The sequence below is a fragment of the Dermacentor silvarum genome, chromosome 9 (genome assembly GCF_013339745.2).
Source record: "Dermacentor silvarum isolate Dsil-2018 chromosome 9, BIME_Dsil_1.4, whole genome shotgun sequence".
NCBI lineage: Eukaryota > Metazoa > Arthropoda > Arachnida > Ixodida > Ixodidae > Dermacentor > Dermacentor silvarum.
Window position 1 is genome coordinate 160,553,454 of NC_051162.1, and position 20,111 is coordinate 160,573,564.

The 20,111-nt window shown below is 46.6% G+C and overlaps 1 protein-coding gene and 1 long non-coding RNA gene across 2 annotated transcripts in view; both read left to right on the forward strand.

Annotated features, from left to right (window-relative positions):
- LOC125939928 (uncharacterized) overlaps window positions 1-20,111 on the forward strand; it is a 233,164-nt gene that overhangs the window by 75,659 nt on the left and 137,394 nt on the right. The window lies entirely within an intron of this gene.
- On the forward strand, window positions 438-19,920 carry LOC119464598 (uncharacterized). Its single transcript, XR_005194479.2, has 12 exons — window positions 438-527; window positions 1,118-1,215; window positions 2,748-2,815; window positions 3,878-4,081; window positions 10,558-10,651; window positions 10,738-10,830; window positions 14,816-14,921; window positions 15,235-15,340; window positions 15,768-15,873; window positions 16,328-16,433; window positions 19,528-19,662; window positions 19,837-19,920. It is a non-coding gene; the product is annotated as an uncharacterized LOC119464598 (long non-coding RNA).

The window sequence follows — 20,111 nt, forward strand, 5'->3', positions numbered from 1 at the left end:
CACGTTCACCTGCAAGGCATTCATTCTACTTTTATGTGCTATCTTGTGTAAATATTTGCACAAATTGTGAACTTATCCCGTTAGAGAAGTGTGTCAACCATTGTATAGAATACAATGTTCGGTTGACAGGCACAAGCTCCTAATTTTTCTCGTACTGCATACACTAGGACCTCATTATATTAAAAATGCGATATGCTTTATTGAAGGTATTGTGTAGCATGCAACTTTGTTAAGTTTCACTTTGGTGCTACCGCCATTGTGGCAAGTGCAGCTGTGGGGGATCCAGAAAAGTGATGTGAAAGCCATACCTCGTCACTTAATGCGGCAATATTATCAGCAAGTGAACAGTTCCTCTACAGTGTTTGACGGTTGTGCGTTTGGCATTATTATGTGTTGGGTGTTGACAGAATTTATTTTCACAGGATCCATGGGGGGGGGGGGGGGGGGTCGCTCTACAACGTGCAGGAGGGGCTGCGCTGTAATGATGGTGACGCCGACACCGGCGAGTATTCAACATTCTTTGAGAGGTTTGTTCCTTTGATATTTAGGGTGAGCTAGAAAACGGTGATGCCATTCGGTTTCCACCCATACCGACTAAAGAATGTGGATGTGCAGTAGTTCCTTACATCTGTGGTTAGACTTCTAGAGTGTGAGCAGAAGCATCGTCCCTCCACGTACTTTATGTGCTCCGCTGCTTTGTCGCCAGTGCGGCGCAAGCGTGGCAGCGACCTCGGACTTGGTGCTTCGCCAGATAGCCGACACTTTGCAGTAGTTCAACTGATGAATCTTGCCACTTATTGGCGTACCATGACGAACTAGAAAGAGGTTAGCTATATGGGCTTGTGTAAGTATTCATTTCTGGTTCGCAGCAAGCAATTTCTGTGTTAAATATTGAGTACTTGTACCATATTAACCTTAACGGCGCATCGAGAGATTAGGCAAATCTGGAGACGAGTCGTTCACCGAAGTCCGAACTGTGTACTGTATTGCTAAAGAGTTGACTATACAAAATGGTTGCCTTACAGTCAAATTGTTTATTATAAGCTATAGTAATCACATATACTGTACATGGCTGGCTTGTCGGCGTGTTATAATTCACGGCAATACATTTGTGTAGGACCTTTGTATGGCCGCTTGAGAACGTGGGGAAAAGGTGCCGACCGCTCCACCTCAGCAAGGTGATGTTCTCAACAAACGAGTTCGTTAAACGTAGTGGTAAGCATTCGAACTAAACCTTTCTGTGGCCTGCATACAAATTTAGATATGTTATCGAGCTTTTTACTTCGCTTTTGTAGGATATTTTTAACAGAAATTTTACTGATGTGCACTAAAATATGAAAAACTTAGGACGGCATGGTAGAAAGCTTCTAAAAGAAAGTGCAGCTTTTCGAAAGTGGTCAATTCACTTTTTGTCTTTACGTTTATGTTAGCCTAATACATTTTTCGCGAACTTCAAAAATGATACTGGTAGAAAAGTAATTGCAGATCTCTATTGAAATGCCAAAGCTACAAATTGTCTACAAGCTGGCTAATTGGTGTGTTGAGATTGATGAAATAACCTCTGACAAGATTATTTGTGGGCTGAAATGTGGCTGTTAAATGGAGTGCGTAATAATGCAATGCGGAACAGCTATCGCCGGATATCAGTTGATTAATCGCTAGGCTTGTGTGAATAGATATTTTTGTTCAAAGTGAATTTCAAACCAATAGTATCATTCAGAAGCAAAAAAAGTTCCGAATAGTGGCGGTATTTCCATTTAACTGCGGCACAATAGACTGAAGTTGACAAGTCAAAAGCGTATTTACTGGCATTAGAGCACTGCACGGGCCGATTTTTCCAGCCCGGGCCCGGCCCGGGCCCGTTTTTACGTTGGGCGGCCCGCCCGAGCCCGATCAAAACTTTTATGGCGAGACCGGGTCCGGGCCCGGAAATAATCTACGTTACCCGCCCGGCCCGGCCCGCCACCCCTTTACCTTAGGCCGGAGCCCGGCCCGAGCCCGACTCGAAACCGGCCCGAACCCGGCCCGAGACCGAAAAATAATGTTTTTCAGAGTTGACACGCCCGACTCGCTGCACGTCACATGCACACCACCAGAAAGCCCGAGCCCGGCCCGGGCTCGCGTCAAAAAACCCGAGCCCGGCCCGGGCCCGGGTCAAAAAGCACACGTCGTGCCCTGGGCCCGGCCCGAGCCCGTGAAAAAACTGTTCTACCCGGCCCGGCCCGGCCCACGGGCCGGGCCGTGCCCGGGCTTTCGGGTAAGCCCAAGCCCGTGCAGTGCTCTAACTGGCATACAGCCGGTACTTGCTAGTTTTATGCTTGTTGCAGGCCTTAGCTAAGTCATGCTTATGATTACTTATTCAATTAAGCCTGAACTGCGCTCACACCGCAGCCCATATTAACTCTGCTACTTACTGGTTCAATATCAACAGATATAACAGATCTGAGCGAGCGCTCGCGCAATATCTGAATATTCTGCAGTCAGAAAAATGAATTGCAGACAATGTTGATGCTCTTAGACACAGCACAAAGGCAAATTTGTTTAGACTTTTTGTCGGTGTTGTGCTACATTAGGAATATTAAAATTTCGAGATGGTTATTTTACAGGCGCTCCAATTTTTTTTTGAATTTACATTCCAACATAATTCATGACTTGGGGTATGAGTTGGCTTTTAGGGAGCGTATGCTAACCGGTTCGCGTAACTTTTTCCCAAGGTCATAAATGGGCCATCATTGCTTTTGCTGCAGCTGGAAGCCTGAGTCCGCAATATGACGTTAGTGCAAGTTTACCAGCACTTTCCTGGGAGAAGCAGAAGGTATGGACCACTTGATGCATTTACAGAAGTTGTGCCAGTTCTGTAGAACAAGTTCACGAGCACTAAGTAGATTAGCTCGCCATGAATGAGATATAGGAGAACGCAATGTTTTGCGAATGGGAAGAGGTATGAATTAAATAAGCTTGCGGTCAATTTTATTGGCTTCTGTAAGTATAAATTTAGTATGGAGTCTCAACCATATTGCAATAATTGTCCTAATTGTGCAGATAGGGTCTACCAGTTGCAGCGTCCATAAAAATACTAGATTTGTTATGCCCACGTCATACAAACTATATAATAATTCCTATATGGGAAGTGCAGAGCGCTGCATGAAAGTAAATTTATTTCGCTTCCACACATCCTCCTTTAAAGCCAAGTAATGTCTGAAATCTTTGTTATATACTTTACCAAAATATGAACCTTACTTCATGTAGTTGTTTAAGCCTTGTCAGTTGTTTAAGCCTTGGCTATCGCTGATAATGCTCCGGCTTTCGGGTGAAAATTGTTCTCTGCATAGTTACAAAAGAAAACATGAAAGGTCAGCCTAGGTCAGCCTAGGTTGACGTACATGGTGGTTTAAGTGATTTGAATGTTGCGTGTTGAGTGTATCTATATTCTGTCTATTTCTCTTTTTCATGTTCGTTACTTCCTTACTTCCTATGCTATCCGCTTCTTATTTTAAGCCCAATGATGTTCACCTTGCCTTCTTTAGCGTGGGTCGACCTTATCATTTTTTGACCAACTAGCCAGGTGGGCCGATTATTTGCATAGTGCAGGCTATGGTGGGATGCAGTGAATTCTCAACAACATTAGCGCTAATGTCATCCGTACCGTAAATTTTACCTAGTCTGTGACTAGCGCTCTCTGCTTGTAGGCACCGGCAAATCCGACTTCCGGACACCATTTCCTCGCGCGAATCCTACTTAACCAAAGGGAACTCGCTCCACTTCCTAAGTGTGCAGTATGGTAGCTTCACCGATACGTGCATGCCTGTATCTACGGCGGTGCATTCTTTACAGGGATATCGTGCAATGTGGGTAATTATTTACTTTATTATTCGAGGACATGAACTCTGCTGTAACCATCTTGAACGAGAACTTGGTGCTTCCAAGGAGGCACACAGGCAGCTGGTGTGGCGAAATGGTGAACTGCAAAGGACATTGGAGGCAGTTGGGAGAGAGGCACAGCAAAGCAAGAGCTTTGCAAGGATGAATGCTGACAAGAAGCACATGATGGCCATCGTGGAACTGAAGATCGTAAAAAAAGGTAGGCCTAGTTCCTTGGAACTTCCACACTTGAGTGTGTAACTTGCACTTTCAGAATCTTGAAGTAAGATGCAGGTGCCAGTTATATCTGAATATTTAGCCTAGTGTATTTTCATAGTAGTACATGAGGCTGCAGTGCTGTGTTGATTAATCGTTGACACACAAAAACGTAATCAAAATAAGTGGCTAGAACATTGTCAACAGCCAGCTACACGGGCCATGTGTGCAAACGTGTGCAAACATCGTAATAACAAGACACATTGCATTCAGGGGCGATATGCACTTGCAACTTGGCAGTTGTTTCTTAGGAAGATGGCGCAACCTAACCTAACCTACTGTACTCCTTAGTACAGTAGGTTAGGTTAGGTTGTACTAATTAACTGACTTACCGGCAAGAAAAGAACTACCTCCTAATGCTCTCCGAACACGCACGAAGACAAGTGTTATTTGCGAGCAGGCGGCAAAAAGTCCGATTTTCACTTGCCGCCATGGCGGCCTTGCAAGGACGACAATAGCGTCAAACTCTACAACGCCACGAGCCAGTTTGTCCATCAGGCCCCACTTCACTGCGAACGCCCTCATGACAGTTAACGCAAGCGCCGCGTTGGAGACTGAAGGGCCATCACCCACTTTCAAGTCGTCGTCGTCGTAAGTCGTCGTCGTTAAATGACGTGGAAGATCCAGACGCTATGGGATTGCTACCAGACGCTATTCTGCATTGCTGAGCTGTATGCATCGCTTAGTTGTTGCAACAAGTCTGCCCTTGGCTCTGACCGCATAGTTTATCAAATGCTAAAACACCTTACCCATGAAACAAAGAAAACTCTGCTCTCCCTATGCAATGCTATAGGGTCCTCCGGCGAGACTCCCTCTGCCTGGAAAGAGGATATTGTCGTTCCTATACTGAAGCAGGGCAATGACCCATCGTCTGTTTCGAGTTACCGCCCTATAGAACTAACAAGATGCCTCTGTAAACTGTTCGAAAAAATGATAAACCACAGACTAATGCATTTCCTCGAATCAACATTTAACTGCCTGACCCGTACCAATCCCGGCGGGTTTCGAGAGGGTCGATCCACCACCGACCATCTGATACGTATTGAGACGCAAATTCGTGAAGCCTTTGTACATAAACAGTTATTTCTGTCGGTATTCCTTGATATGGAAAAAGCCTACGATACCACGTGGCGGTTTGGAATACTTAGAGACCTCCCACACGTTGGTATACGTGGTAACATGTTAAATGTCGTAGAAAGTTATTTATCTAATCGCACATTCCCTGTTCGTGTGGGAAATGCTGTATCAAGACCATTTGTGCCGGAAACTGGGGTGCCACAGGGCGGGGTGCTCAGTTGCACTCTCTTTATCGTAAAAATGAGTTCTTTGCGTCTGTATATCCAAAGAAATGTTGTATTCTGCATACGTCGATGATGTATAGATAGGTTTCGCCTCGTGCAATCTTGCAGTCTGTGAGCGGCAGATTCAGCTTGGCCTGAACAAGGTGTCTAAGTGGGCAGACGATAATGGATTTAGCCTTAACCCACAAAAGACCACCTGCGTCCTGTTCTCCATAAAGAGGGGTCTGCACCCGATCCTGACATTGAGTTGAAGGGACAACGTGGAGCCATAAAAACAGAACATAAATTTTTAGGTGCGATTCTAGATTCTTTAATAACCGGCCGACAGCAAGAGAACCCTTCTCACGACGTGTAAGGAAAATTAATGAAGAAATGGATATCCCACTACATGAATATACTTTGACCCCAGCAAAGCCAGTGCCACCGTGGATGTGGCAACTCACATAGTGTGATACTTCGTTTGTAGAGGTCACAAAGGACGCTACAGAGGCACATATCCAGATGCATTTTCCAGAAATCCAGTTCAAGTACTCGCCCTGCACTCAATTTTTCACTGACGCTTCCAAGTCACATGCAGGGTCTTATGCATTAGTCGGCCCATCGTTCTGCGAGTCCGATGTACTGTACCCGGAAACAAGCATCTTTACGGCTGAAGCCTATGTACTTTTATCGGCTGTGAAGAGTATAGGCAAATCAAAACTCAAACGATTAATAATATTTAGACTCTCTAAGCGTTGTAAAAGCCGTCATGACTCTACATCGACACAAAACCCCTGTACTCATTGAACTGCATTCTGCTCTGTGCAAAGCATACATGTCTAGCCAGCATATTATTTTATGCTGGGTGTCTGGCCATAGAGGCATCGAGGGCAATGTTCTGGCTGATCAAATGGCCACATCTACTACATCGCGAACCCTTAACCCTACCGCTTCTATCCCTGCCACAGAACTCGAGCCCTACTTGAGAAAGAAACTTCGAAGCCACTGGAAGCGCTTGTCGGATGCCGAAACGAAAAATAAGCTCCACTTAGTTAAGCCATAGATAGGTCCCTGGCGTCACGTTACGAAAATTCGAAGAACTAATGTCCTATTATCTCGTCCGAGAATAGGACATACATACGGTACCCACAATTTCCTCTTAACTGGAAATGATCCACCAACCTGTGGTAGATGTGGAAAGAGGCTTACCGTGCTCCACGCCCTCGTGGAGTGCAGGAAAGCCGAAACCGAGAGAAAAAGGCACTTTCCTCTAGCGTACCAGTACTGTATCCCTCTCCATCCCGCTATGTTTCTGGGCGACAAACCTCTTAACACCGGAGCTGTCCTGGGTTTTCTGAGCGATGTTATATTGCATGTTATTTGCCCAATAGTTTCGGCTTATTTGCCCTATGGGATTTCTGGCTTCGCCTGCAATTTTTTTTGACCGACTCGCTATATATAACTACGCATTAAAAATCAAGTAGATGCAAGCTGACGCTCCACTCAATGGGTTTCATAGCAAAACGTGAGCAGCGTTCAACGTTCCGCTGTTTGTCTTAGCGTCGTGCTCACACGCATTAGCTTCCCGCTGTGCGGCTGTGTGCAAATTGTTACGCAAGAGTAGTGTGCGTGGAGTGGACCGTTATCGATCTGGTAAAATGCCTATTATCCCATACGTCCACCAGCTATTAAAGCTAGAAGTGTTGCAGGGTGATATGCTGTACAAGTGGCATTTTCATCCGGAATGATGTTATGCAGCAGCTATTTGTTCCGCCGTGGGTATGAAAGGTGTTTCAGGGGTCCATGGAAAGTGCTTGCGGTACAAATGATCAAAATACATTTGTGCGACTTGTAACATGCTTTGTTTATTGTATTCCCTTGTCGAGTTTCAAAGTGCACAATAACCAGACAGAAACATGAATGTAGAAATAAAAGCACATAAGCTGTCTGTTAAAAATGTATTCCCACCTTGGAAAACACTGCTAGTAGTGTAGTAGTGTGGGAATAATAGCTATTGTGTTTGAGGAATAAGTTAAGAATGCTTATGTGGGTACTCACCAAACCATGAAGGCCTTCCACATTCGGCCACCAATTACGCTGGGAGAAAAAGTAAGTGTTATTTTGATATTGTGCATAACTGTGTGGTTCATTAATTTGTCGGAAAAATCTGTGTCGAATAAGTTTCTAAAGCTGGTAGGCCACACAAAAATTTCGTGAAATCGTCAGCGAGGATTTAAATAACTTCTTTAACTGTATAGCATGTCTTTTTTAACTTAATCAACTATTTAAACTAGAGAAAATGGTTCATTTTATATTGCCAGGCAATTTTTGTCATAAATTGTTGTAAAAGTGCTTGTCACGCCAGCAGTGATAAGTAACTAATGAATGGCTCAATTGAGTAAAGAAAGCTCTGGCTTTTAGGCAGCTGAGTCTGGGACCTATGCAATGAACTAGGATAAATGCAATGTGATAAATATTAGGAAAGTAATGTTCGAAAAGCTTTACTTTATTTTCAAAATGTGCTGTAAATGCAAAAATATTGCTTGTATTAGTTTGTTCTAGTCCATTTCACACATGTCTATATGTGAGGAATGAGTGTGCAAAATTTCATATCAAAATAATTCAACAAAAACTATAAAAGTTTGCATAACATAAGGTGGAGCGAAATTGTTTTGAGGAAAACTTAAAAAATGCCAATTACGCACCAGCTTCACAGCTAGAGCCCCTATGAGATGCACTAGTCTCCCTTTGTTTGATGGGCTGCTCGACGACAACATAAAATGAAAGAGGTATTTTGAATATTATTTGTTGGAGGTTAAATACCGCCAGAAATCGATCAAAATTCGTTATGCTCGAGATCGCCGGCTTCTCTTGCACGTTCACGATGGTCATGACATGGCTGCTGGATGTATATTCAAAAAATGCGGCATGCCGCGTTCATCCAAAACAGCGTGATCCGCCGTGGCGTCACCAGTCAAGGACTGCTGTCTGGGAACGGCGTACAAGAATTGCGAGGAACATTCTAGTAACGTTGCGCGCTAGGAACGCCGTCGCACGTGGAAGCCGACGCGTCCCATCCCCCGAAAGTAGCGCTGTTACGGGCCAGCCAAGCGGCCACAAGTGCAGCCACAGCTCGGATGCTGGCTCCCCTTGCAGCCCGCCTGACGCGGCAGGCCATACCTGTTTTCCAGCGGCCATGGTCATAACAAAACGCGAGCTCCATTGTAGTGACCTTGAATAATAAAACTGCGGATGACAGCGTATGCAAACGGAAATATACTGTACTTATTGTTCCTTTTTTCCTGTATCATTAGAAGGCTAAGGCAGAAACATAAGTGCTACATTGAACACACACTTTAACTTTCCGTTGTGCCACACATATCGCAAATATTATCGTATCGCCCTTAAGCAGGAGGGTGCTAGCTGACACGAACAATTCCCTCAATTGTTGAGGTGGCAGTGTCATCAGGCGGAAGGAAACATAGTCGACATCCGTTAATTCGATTATGATCTATACTGACTGAAATATCCTTAGGGTCGAAATAAAAAGTGCCGAACCACACCGCTCAGTTATTTATTGGCAATACTTGTTGGAATATCACGGTAAGCAAAACGTGCACTACATTTTTTGGTTAAACATGGAGTTTATTTAGTTTATATTTAGTCTATCATGATTGCGTGCTTCAATATGCATTCATTTTATTTTATTTTATTTATTTCATTTATCATAGCTGCGGTCTTTGTATCGAAAGCTGACTGCACCATATCAACGGTCGAAGCTGCAGCGTGTGTTTACTTGTATGCTGTGAACTTTTTTGTCTGAAGCTACTTGTTTTATCATTTACCTCTGCTCTAATGGACGGTAGACAGTCATGATGAGCGTACGAAACCTCCCTGCCTTACATTTATCGCTTCTTTTTCTCACGATTTGTCGATACTCGCAAAAAAATGTCGCAGTTTCACCTGAAAGGCGAAGCATCAATTGCGATAGCAAATTGGTAGAGAGCTATTCGGAGTAGGGATAGTAGAGTAGTTTTATCGGCCGCATAAACTTGGACACATTCGCTTTCTAACTGAATTGACAAGCGTGGTGTCATCGCGCACAAGCAAACATGAATAGATCACACTGAATGACCGCAGACAACGACTGTCAAAACGCTGGCGCGGCCGCTGCAGCGGGCGAAAAATCGTGCGGTCTATCGCTTCAACGGAAACTGAGCGGCGAATGGACAGCGCATTAAGGTCAGAGCCGTGTGGAGACACGGCCGGGCTCGACTGGCGCGCGCACTCGCTCGCTCGACGGGCGCGCGCGCTCGCTCGCTTCTTAAGAAGCGAGTGCGCGCGCCAGTCGAGCCCGGCCGTGGTGGAGATAAACGAGACGGTGCGGGCGACGGCACCACAGCCAGTGCAAGCGTATTTGTTAGCAGAGTAGAAGCTGTTCCCCCCGTCCCTCCCGCGCTGCCTCCCCGCTTTTCTTTTGCTTTCGCGTGGGAGATTGCGTTGCCAGTTCTCCTTGCGCTGGGTTGCAAGATAAGCATTTGGTGCCGTAGCACAGCGTCGCCCCGCCTCCCTCCCCCCCATACCTCTACGGCCTTTTGGGCGACAATCGCGTTTGCTTTCCGCCGTGCGTTGGCTCTCCGTGATAGCGCGCGTCCCCCGCGCGCTTTTACTCGTACGGCGCGCGGCGACGATGTTATCGCCCTTGGAATCTATACGGAACCTGACGGCGACGCCGACGCCGACGGCAAAAATCCCGTTGAAGTGTCCATATAATTGCTATCGCAATAAAATGTTGGCGATTTCAGCGGAAGAGCATCTTACACTTCATGTGGGACAGGGAGATTTACATGTGGGACAGGGAGATTTAAATAAATATTTACTACAAACATAAGCCCGTGCTACATACAACTAGCATTCGCAGTGTATTTAACAAAATTTTGTACAAAAGGTCATTGGGAAAATGTCTAAATGGCACAGTCTTGCTTAAGTGCCATCCAGAAATGCAGAGTCCATTGCATGCAGAGTGCTTCGAAACAACCGCGGGGCCATCAACGTATCTTAATGAAATCTAAGCTTATTGCAGATACGGTACATTGTTTGCTTGTTGACGTGGTATAATAGATGAAATTAATTTCTACAGGACTTCTTGGTCATGGATCACATGAATGTCCTGGAGAGTGGCCAGCCCTCACCGAGGTGATGTTCTCAGCTAGGGGGGAAGCTTAGACATTGTGGTAAGGATTAACTTTCAGAGTCTTCTTTAAGTTAGTACATTGTTTGCTTGTTGACGTGGTATAATAGATAAAATTAATTTCTACAGGTCTTCTTGGTCATGGAGCACATAATGTCCTGGAGAGTGACCAACCCTCACCGAGGTGATGTTCTCAGCTAGGGGGGAAGGTTAGACATTGTGGTAAGGATTAATCTTATGGGTCTTCTTTTTGTTTATCTGTTTGCGGAATAGTGCACCAGCCTAACTTTTGAGTTGCCTAAACAGATTAAGGATATGAGAGGGAGGATGCGTGGCTCAAGCTGTGATTTATCACCAAAAATATTTTTTGGCGGTAGGGCGTAATTTTACTTCTGCGCCGGCTCCAAGTCACAAAGGCCATGGATAATACGGTGCAACATCAAAACGGTGCTTCCGTAAGGCATTACAGTATTACGAAGGTCCGCGTGGCATACTGGAAAGAGCAGCACAAGCTGCTCGCTAGGAATCGAACGCACCGCACATTTCCGTGGGCGGCATACCAGAATGTTGTCACTAATTGGGAATGCTTACAAATTGGGAACAAATACATGAAACCCAAAAAAGAAAACGTTATATATTTACCTATAGAGGAAAATCTGTCCAAACTTTGCCTCACGTGTTTTTGTAAGAGCTTTTTTGCGTAAGCTTGTTCACTGTGCCAATAAGTATCGTGCATTTTAGGCCACTCATCAACGCGGAGAAATATCAATGGCGACGGTGCAGGCACCGCCGGGCCCTCTAGATCTTGTGGCATTACTATTTATGCTGAGCTTGTAACCTCCACGAGCTCACGGGGTCGAATCCAAAAACGCCCGTGTTCTCGCGTTGTAGTGCACGTTAAAGAAACCAAGGTGGTCAAAATTATTCCGGAGCCCTCCACTACGGCGTGCCTCATAACAGAACTGATTTTGGCGCGTAAAACCCCCCGAAAGAATAAGCTACGAACCTTCATTTTGAAATTAATTTTGAAATTCCCAAATGACCATTTTGGCAATTCGGTTTAATTTCCTTCTCTATTTTGAAATGACACGGAATGGAAGGCGTTCCAGATGCTTGTGTACAGCTGATAACATTACCTGCAAGAACAAATATAGTGTGAAAGGTTCTTTCTGTAGTGACCACTAGTCGAATACCTGCCTGTTGTGACACAAGTTACATCTATCCTGTTTCTGCAGGAACTGGAATTTATAAGGTTGAGCAGACTCTCTGAATGTGTATGCGAGTGATGATATGCACTGCTGAGCTCGCAGTAGCTTCTAGCTTCGTCCCGAATCGCACCCGATTGGCTTGCTTCGATCATACAAACTTCCTCAGCAAAGTGATGTTCTCGGTAGCGAGAATGGCTGAGTCGTGTGGTAATTTTCAGTGGTAATAGCTCAATTTCAGGCCTGCCATCTTTATCTGTTGCCAAGATGGCCGTTGCTGGTAGAGCAAGGATGTCTAGACGTCTTATTAAAATTTTACCTCGTACGTCGCAGCATTCAGGTTCGGCGGGCAGGAAACCAGTCTTCTATTTTGCATAACGAAGTAATTTTGGTTGACCTTTCAACTTTCTTATGAGGTTCGAGTGTACTCTCATTTGATTAAAAGGATAACCCTTTTTCTTGCTCATGGCGGGAGCTACATGTGAACAGACAGTGGCTACCAAGAAGTGGGTACTTGCCTTGCAGTAGTTTTGCCCAAATGCGAGTCATTGTAAAGCCCATACTTTAATATGCATGTAACCAGTTTATGCGCTCGGTATGACGTTGCTGCCGATGTTACCGCACCTCCCACACATTTCCGGCAACCACTGCTGCAGCCGCACCGGCATCTCCGACCCGCGTGACATCATTACCACAGGAGCGCTGCCCACGTGCACAGGCGCCGTCGCCACACTTGTTTCCCCTTTAATGAGAGCAGAAAAGAGAATAAAGCAGGATTGCCGACAGCATCGTGTGCCTGAGAAGCTCGAGCTTAGAGATTGTTTTCACTAAAACGCTCGACCCGTCATGGGCCCTTCGTCGAGTAAACCTCCTTTATAATATACCATATAGTTTTTTTTTTGCTTACGACGACGAGTGTATGTGGTTCTATTTCGATCCAAGATATTAAACTAACTTTTGGAACTTGAAGCTTGAAGCCATGTGCTTGAATGAAGCCTGCTTCGGCGTGGTGTGGGTCGATATTGCACTATCTCCGGGATCGTCTCACGCATTCCTGTGCATATGCCGTTGTACGGACAAAAGCCGGTGAGGGTACCCCCCTTGGGAACGCACGCGGGGCGTACGTACGGGGGGCTAGAGGTAACAGCTTCGCTGAAAAACGGCGTTTTAGCAAATGTGCAATATTTATAGAAGTTTAAATTAACTTATTAGACATTTTATTTCTTTATTGAGATTGTTTTTGCATCGTATGAAAGGCCCGTGAAGCATTGGACAAGCCATGTTGAATGCGCTCGTTTGCATGCCACAAACGTTTCTCAAATACGCCACGCATGATCGAATGACTCTTTCAACCCAGCGCGCTGAGGCCGACAAGTTCATCTGTCAGTGACGCATGTGTTGGCTTCAATATCCGCTCCAGTGATTAGCCTCAATCTAATGCTGGGATTGATCTAATGCTGGGATCTAATCAATCTCAATCAACCTCAATCTAATGCTGGGATTGACGCGATATTTCTCAGGGAGGTTCCTATAGACTTCAACTCTGCCCAGGCGGCGCTGCGGACTGCGGTAAAAACCCGCCACCAGCGCCCCCATCGCAGCCTTGGCGCAAACTGAGTAGTGCAGAGGGAGCTGTCCGCAAGCGAAACTGCATAGGCCACAATAGACCTCCTCTTTCGGTTGTGTTGAGACACGGTTTCCTAAAAATCAAGGACCTGGAAAGTTTCTTCCGCCCATCCATGCTTCGGAAAGGGAGGAAGCTCAGCAGAGCGAAGTACGTGTACAATGTAAAAGAAGTTTCAGGTGTTATTTCGGTGCGCTGCAACGCAAGTACAGCGAGCATCGTACGGCATCCAGTTCCAGATGAGCACTCCGACGTCCGTTCTCTAGCGCCAAAATATGTTAGATTTGGGTACGTACATAATGTCAAAGCGATGAAGTAGATATATGATGAATAAGGTTAACTATGCAGCTTACGGTCAGTGGTACAAAGCTCGCTTTATCAGGGGCCAAAAGGCGACTTTCGCCTTCTCAGTTGCGTTCCCGCTTCAGCTCTCGCTTCCTGTGCGTTCGAGCGTGTTATCGCGCATCTTCGAATGTTCTCTTCACGGTTGTCTTCTGTTTGTATTTGCTTCAAATGGATACGCGTGCGTGTCCGCTTTCGCGGGGCACAACCGAAGGCAAAACAAACCTAAAGGTGGTCGCTAACAATATTTTGGGATTTATTCATTTGAACACGTGTTAGCATTTGCTAGTTAAAACCGGAACACGTGTTAGCATTTGCTAGTTAAAACCGGACCGTTGAACCTTCAGAACGTACGTGCGCGATGCTGCGTGGATTATGCTTATCGTGCGTGTACGTCTTGAGTCCGACTGTAGCCGCTCACTCCGCGTTACACGGCGCGCGCACACGGTAACAGATTGATGTGCTTCGTAGTAAGTGCGAACGTGACTTTAGCTCGAGACAGCTATCATGTTCATGTCAATTTACAACGCAACAGTAGCGTCGATTGCGGCGTTTCTTCGTAGCGCGCGGAGCTGTCGCGGTTGCCGACGTGCTCGCCATCGTTCTGACGAGTGAGCCAACAAGCACTTCATGGCTTTATGGCAGTTCGGCGGCGCGTCTGACTAGCGGAGAAATACATAGCTCTCTTTCTGGGTGTTAGAAGGCGTGTTTCATCTGGCGCGCTCTCGCCCATATAGGGTTGCGAAACATTCGCAATATGAACCAAAATTAAGTTAAATCGTTGTTTCGCACTCGCTAGAGGCTTATGAAACTTAGCAAGGGAGTCGGACTTTCCACTACTCAATTGTTACCTCTCCGCACCGGCAGTTGGCGCTACGCGTCTTGCAAAACTCCAGAGTCTGACGTCTATAAAAAGCAAATAAAATTGATGTATAAGTGACAGCTCGAGACATGTCACTTATAGTAGGACCGTATTATGAGCAAGTGAACTGAGTTTCTTGTGCGTTTGGTCTTGATATAAAATTTATCCCCACAGGACCTTTGTGGGACCGCTCTACAACGTGCAGCGCGCCTCTGCAACCAGCGCGACTCTGCAATAACCGTGACGGTGATACCGGTGGGCAGTCGACATACTCGGAAAGGTTGGTTCCTTTGAGCCAGCAAACACTTCATGGCTTTATGGCAGTTCGGTGGTGCGTCTGACTAGCGGAGAAATTCATAGCTCTCTTTCTGGGTGTTAGAAGGCGTGTTTGATCTGGCGCGCTCTCGCCCATATATGGTTCAGCGATTCATCGCCTAAACGCGCGAAAGATTCGCAAGTCTGACGTCTATAAGCAAATAAAATTGATCTATAAGCGACAGCTCGAGACATGTCACTTATAGTGGGACCGTATTATGAGCAATTGAACTGAGTATCATGTGCGTTTGGTCTTGATATAAAATTTATCCGCACAGGACCTTTGTGGGACCGCTCTACAACGTGCAGCGTGCCTCTGCAACCAGCGCGACTCTGCAATAACCGTGACGGTGATACCGGTGGGCAGTCGACATACTCGGAAAGGTTGGTTCCTTTGAGCCAACAAGCACTTCATGGCTTTATGGCAGTTCGGTGGGGCGTCGTCTGACTAGCGGAGAAATTCATAGGTCTCTTTCTGGGTGTTAGAAGGCGTGTTTGATCTGGCGCGCTCTCGCATGCGCGAAACATTCGCAATATGAACCAAAATTAAGTTAAATCGTTGTTTCGCACTCGCTAGCGGCTTATGCAACTTAGCAAGGGAGTCGGACTGTGCACTACTCAATTATTACCTCCTCGCACCGGCAGTTGGCCCTACGCGTCTTGCAAAACTCCAGAGTCTGACGTCTATAAGCAAATAAAATTGATGTATAAGCGTCAGCTCGAGACATGTCACTTATAGTGGGACCGTATTATGAGCAAGTGAACTGAGTTTCATGTGCGTTTGGTCTTGATATAAAATTTATCCCCACAGGACCTTTGTGGGACCGCTCTACAACGTGCAACGAGCCTCAGCAAGCAGCGCGACTCTGCAATAACCGTGACGGTGATACCGGTGGGCAGTCGACATACTCGGAAAGGTTGGTTCCTTTGAGCCAGCAAGCACTTCATGGCTTTATGGCAGTTCGGCGGCGCGTCTGACTAGCGGAGAAATTCATAGCTCTCTTTCTGGGTGTTAGAAGGCGTGTTTGATCTGGCGCGCTCTCGCCCATATACGGTTCAGCGATTCATCGCCTAAATGCGCAAAAAATTCGCAATATGAACCAAAATCAAGTTAAATCGTTGTTTCGCACTCGCTAGCGGCTTATGCAACTTAGCAAGGGAGTCGGACTTTGCACTACTCAATTATTACCTCTTCGCACCGGCAGTTGGCGCAACGCGTCTTGCAAAACTCCAGAGTCTGACGTCTATAAGCAAATAAAATTGATGTATAAGCGACAGCTCGAGACATGTCACTTGTAGTGGGACCGTATTATGAGCAAGTGAACTGAGTTTCATGTGCGTTTGGTCTTGATATAAAATTTATCCCCACAGGACGTTTGTGGGACCGCTCTACAACGTGCAGCGAGCCTCTGCAACCCGCGCGACTCTGCAATAACCGTGACGGTGATACCGGTGGGCAGTCGACATACTCGGAAAGGTTGGTTCCTTTGAAATTTGCGTTGAGATGGCAAACTGCGAGGCCTTTCTTGTGTGTTGTGATCCCGACTGAAAGAGCGAATGTGCATTTTTTTTGCGATTGTGGTTAGACGGCACACCATGTGCAGAAAGACAGTTCTTCCGCGTACCTTGATATATGCTCCGCTGTTTGCGTCGCCTTACTTAATGGCTTGGGTAGAGTGTGGTGTCACCTTACTTTTAATGGCTTGGGTGGAGTGTGGTGGTGTCACAGCAGCAGTACATACAGTTCGAGCGTCGTTGAGAGCTCGGCAATAGTGTCATTTCGGTGTTTTGCCCGATAGCCAACATGTTCCAGGACATTTCATATGCAGAATCCTAATACTTGGTGTGGATCGTTACGTGGCGCGAGACAAAATGGGCAATTTGCTTGGTTTTGTCGGAATTTTGTTCTATTGATATTCGAACTTTTTTTATGGAGGTGTAGTCAGCGATTGATATTTTGTTACACGCTAAAATTCGACCTTTTATGCAAATTCGTGCACTTGCCGATCAATTTTTCTTACACGGAAAGGGGCCGCAACATTTTCCGAATTATCCAGCATTCCAAAAAAGCAATTAGATAAGAAAACAATTCTTTTTTTGAATTTGCGAATCCGCTGCCGAATGATACGGTTTCACGCCACGTCGACGATATCTTCAAACCGGCGGTGCGAATTAAGCGAAAACCAGCGACGCCTAAAGCCCCTATATATAAAAAGTAGTGCCATTCTTATATCTCGCCGGCGCCGCGCTCACCCCCGCGTTTCCCCCTCGCCGCCTCCTGCCGCCCCAGCCGTCTCCGCTCCCCCATTGGCCAATCCGTGTCACGTGGAAGCACGCGTTGCGCTTTTGTATATTTTTTTCTTTCCAGCGCGCTCCGACCGCCATTCTCGGGCCAGTGCGTTTGTGCTGTACGCACAAACGGATCAAACGTGTTAGGGACATGAACTTCGTTGCGATGGCATGCTGCTGCGCCTTAAGTTGCTGCAACCGACAAGGCGAGGGCAAAAGGCCTTTTTTGTTTACCATCCGGCGAGTGCAAACGCTTGCTGCACACTTGGTATTTGCGCCATCTCGCATCGTCGCGTCGCTACTTCCAAAACGGCATTATTAAGGCCAGTTACTGACTGACGAAGCAAAATCTCGCCTCAAAAAGTGCTCCGCAGGGCGCGATCAAAGCTTTTCCGCGGATTTAATGTGGTAGCGCGTTAGCCATTCCCTGCTACGGCAGGGTCGACATGAGCGCCGCCACTGTCGAGATCGCAACACGATCGCGCTGGCCGCACAGAGCGCGACAGTGGAACGGAGGAGGAGGGAAGTGGTTGGCGCTACGGGTTTTAGTTTCAACCACGCATTCGCGTACACTGCGCCTCGCGGCTGATAGCGTCTCCCGCGCTAGGTTGACGCTATCATGAAAAGCGCCCGCAGCAGGGAGCGAATGCTTCGTCTGCTTATAAATTAAACGGGTCTCCGAAATTCGAAATTACGCAATCTGTAAGAGTAAATGCGCGGAAAGACAGCTTACGTTATGTCACTCCGTCTCGGCACGCCGACTCTTTGCACACACGGGAGATTTAAGTCTAAAGAAGGGTGCGTGGCTGCAGAAGCACTCAGGCGCGCTTACTGCCATGCGCAGCCAGGCCGAGATGCGTATCAGAAATCAACACGCGCACCATCTTACCCTCCTCCCCCTCACGTGCACTCGATCGCTTTACCGCGAGCTCGCTCTCCTCCCTCTTTCCTTTGCTCGCGCGGGAAAGCTGCACTCGTGGCGCCACCATCTTTCTTGCCTCACCCTCGCAAACTTTCAGTCGCACCTAAAACACACCTGTGCGAGGCGCGATAACTGCTCGAACGCCTTCCAATGTGTACCTCTCTATTTTCAATCGTGTAATGAGCTTTAAACGATGTGTGACAGAACATGCAGGGATTGGACTGGTTGTCTGAGGCTTATGTCTATGTTCTTAGCAAGCAGTAGCAATCCATCTGTCAGTAAATCCTGGAGAAAGTGCCGCGGACTCCTTGGAGGTCTGGTTGAGTAAAATATCACTATTGCGAAGCAGAAAATATGGCTTTGAAATTACTGTCGTCGGCTGATATGGCAACGTGATGCATAAATACCACAAAGGTCACGAATGAAAGCATTTTTCGAACGCAAGTGTGCCGTGGCACAGCAATACCTGAAATCAATTGAATGCAGTGAATGCACTGTAAAATACTGTAATGCACTGGAATAAAAGGCACTTGGATTGCACACGAAAGAAGAGTTTGTGAAGTGTGCACCGCTATGTTGTCTGGTGAGGAGTTATTCAATCCATACGGCTTCTTTTCAAGCTTGAGCCTGGCTCGTGACGTCTGAGAACCTCGAGAGCGGGTGGGTTCCCACGGCTGCACCCTGTCGTTCGAGACGAATTTCACGTAGGAATGAATTCTTCGTTTTCACGGGTACGATCGTGCCCATTTGTCTGGGCCTTGAGCTGCATGCTGGTGGACACCGTTTCTGTGAACATGTGTGCATAGTCTCGCAGATGCTGCTTGCTGCAGACATGCAGCGTCCTATCTGTTATCTGTGGCTGTGCTGCATTTCTTGACACTGCGACTCCGCATTCAATATCGATGTAGCGAGGTTGCATTCAATATCGCTGTAGCGAGGTTTCATCCTACACCTTAATACACTCCTGGGCTTCAAGAGGTCACGTGTACGCTGCAAACGCTTGTTCATCAGGCTTTTTTGCCGGCAGGGGTGCATGCGCATGCCTGATTTGTTTCACAAGAGCGGGGTGCGTGGCATCATTATGGGCGTACAAGAATGTGTGGTGCACGTGCTGCTCACTGAGGTTTTTGGCGTTGTGGGTAATGCACGGATCATCCGCATTGGCTAATATTGCAGTAGTAATATGCATACAGAGTATGCACATATTACTGCATATCAATAAGGAGATTGAAATGTAATTGAATACACGCTCTGCAAGGCTGAGTAGTGCTTGTAGGACATTGATCTTTTAGAAGTTTAGCAATAAAGATCACTGAGACTGTGTAGCTGGCTGTTGGGAAAAAATAACGTATTTCCACAGGATGACTGGTGGGTCACTCTACAACGTGCGCAAAGCTGGAAAGCAGCGCCGACGTCGCTCGCACGAGTCCACCTTATGACGTTTTTCTAGGAGTGCGAAGGGATGTTCTCCTCCCTGCTCCGCTTCCAAATGAAGGTTCGTATGAGCGGCCACTCTTTGTGCCTGCAGTACATTTGATCACACTTCATTTTTATTTGCATGCAAGCATTTGTATGCATGCATTACTGGGAACAAAGCAAAGCAATTAGGGTCAGATGTCTGTGTGTGGCTGTCCAGCTTGCGTTGTCGTGACAGAACAAATTTCTGCAGGATAATTGTGGGCCGCTTGACAACGTGCGCAAGTGTGGGCGGTGATGGCGCAGACAACAGTGGACAGTCGACGTACCTGAAAAGGTTTGCTGCATTGATACTTCGATGCACTTACAATCTTCCAGGCAGTCTTGCCAAGAAGTGGTGATGACCACCGACAGTTATAGCAAAAATCACTCGCCATTTGGTGTCATTTTGGTCATGTAGCCCAATACCACGTGAGCTCTGCATTGCAGAAGTTGCAGAAGGGCTAATCTCACAAAATCCATAGAAAC